This window comes from Pinus tabuliformis, chromosome 3_2 (genome assembly GCF_031772625.1).
Source record: "Pinus tabuliformis cultivar Carrire ecotype Pingquan chromosome 3_2, CPIR1, whole genome shotgun sequence".
NCBI lineage: Eukaryota > Viridiplantae > Streptophyta > Pinopsida > Pinales > Pinaceae > Pinus > Pinus tabuliformis.
The window spans coordinates 1,199,385,730-1,199,387,900 of NC_142302.1; the positions used below are offsets into that span (position 1 = coordinate 1,199,385,730).

General features: G+C 45.2%; 1 pseudogene; it reads left to right on the top strand.

Annotated features, from left to right (window-relative positions):
* Window positions 1-616: 616 nt before the first annotated feature.
* LOC149185038 (strigolactones hydrolase CXE15 pseudogene) lies at window positions 617-1,928 on the top strand (annotated as a pseudogene).
* The last annotated feature ends 243 nt before the right edge of the window (window positions 1,929-2,171 follow it).

The window sequence follows — 2,171 nt, forward strand, 5'->3', positions numbered from 1 at the left end:
TTAAGACTACTCTTACCTGACCGACATCATAATATTATAAACCAACCAAATATAATATTATTATAAACCATAATAATGTTTATCAATCAATTTTAACCAGCATTATCTAGATGGGGCTGGGTTGTGATGTATAATGCATCTCGGCACCTTTTAAGCAACGAGTCATGGCTGCACTTTGAAAATGTAAGTAGTGGGTCCCATGTGACGCGCACCATGATGGACAATTGTGCAAAGTTTAGAAGAACATTCGCATGTTGTGCCATTTCTGTGGGGACAATAAAGTTGGAGGAGACCTCTTGTTCATGGGTAACTCTCCGGTTCGTAAGATCCTGTGAAAGGTGCTGAATTTAAATTTACTTTGACGTTCTTTCGTAGTAGTAGTTGGATTAGCTTGTACGAGTTATAATGATGGATCCCAAGCTCAGTCAAGTAAAATCGAGCAGGGCCAGATTTTTTATTTATTTTTTAATTGGAATGGACCATCGGCAACCGCTGTGACGGTGCGGAGAAATAATATAAAATTGGCATTGAAAGTTGAGAAATCTAAATCCGATTTTTAAATTGTAATTGGCCATTGAAAAACGCAATGAAAAATGCTATAAAAAGGAGGGAAAAGGGAAAGGTTGTTGGCCACTGAAGTTGAGAAGTCTTTACCATTGAGAATTCCATGGCTTCAGCAGAGGTAGAGAATCTGAGGGGTGTACTCAAGGTGTATGGAGATGGCACAATTTTTCGTTTGGAGGATCCCCGGATGTTCGTCGAGGCTTCTCTGCAAGGAGAAGGTGGGGTTGCCAGCAAAGATGTTGCGTTGAACGAGAAGCTGGGATTGTGGGTTCGACTCTACTTGCCCTCTTCCCACGTCCAGCAACAAACAGAAAATCGCCGCCTACCGGTAATCGTCTATTTCCACGGCGGCGGCTTCTGCCTCGCCTCTCCTGCCCTGCCAGATTTTCACAACTTTACTCTCAAGTTGGCGGCGTCTGTGGGCGCAATCGTAGTGTCTGTGGCTTACAGATTGGCTCCGGAGCACCGTCTCCCCGCCGCCTACGACGACTGCATCACGGCACTCCAGTGGGTGAGCTCCCACGCGGTGGACGGAGGGGACTTCGAACACGATCCGTGGCTCGAATCCCACGCGGACTTTTCTCAGGTTTATCTGCTGGGAGACAGCGCGGGTGCCAACATCGCACATCATGTGGTTTCGCAATGTGGCGGTGTTGAAGCGTGGAGTCCAATGAGAGTAAGGGGGGCAATTTTCGTGGAGCCTTACTTTGGCGCCGAGAAACGCACACGATCGGAGAGCGAGTGCCCACCCGATGCGTTTTTTACTCAGGAGCTGAGCGACGCGTTTTGGCGGGTTTCGCTCCCTGTGGGTAGTAACAGGGATCATCCATTCAGCAACCCTTGGAGCGACGAAGCACCTAAGCTGGAAGATGTGCTGTTGCCCCCCTTGTTGGTCGCCATCGGTGGCAGAGATATGCTGAGAGACCGCGGCCTTGATTATTGTGAGTCGTTGAAGCAGTGCGGTAAGAGCGTGGAGGTTATGGTGGCGGAGGAAGAAGAGCACGGTTTCTACGCTCTCAAACCGCACGGTCCCTCTTCTCAACGCCTCATGGAACGGATCTCCCGTTTCATGTCGTCCTCTCCTTTAGAGTCCGCGATTCATATCAACGACATTGCCTCATAGATCGAGAGTACAAAATTCAATAATAAGACTTTTCTACTTGCAGTGTTCGCTTTGTAGTTAAGTAGATTATTGATGCGCTCACAGTGTTTCAGTCGGCCCATGCAACTTTCAAGTGGTAAAATGGCTAGATTTGTATCTATAGATAGGAGTGTGGGCTATGCTTTTTTTAAACTAAATGGTAATATTCTTGCACAGATTTTCAGAATATTCTAAAATCCGGTAGTGCAAGGATTGTTTTGATGGTTAAGGTAAAGATCAATATATTGTAGATCTGATGATCAAGAGAACGGTAAACTAGCATTTGCACCAGATGTTGCAAAGGAAACGCCCTAAGGCATAAATTGAAGAACACAAATACAATACAAGAATACTTTGATAAAGAATAAAAATATATTGAACGCTCAAATCAATCCCCTATTAACTGGAACCACTTAGTAGACATATCTATCAACATTAGGATTATACACAATGATCAAGAAATTTC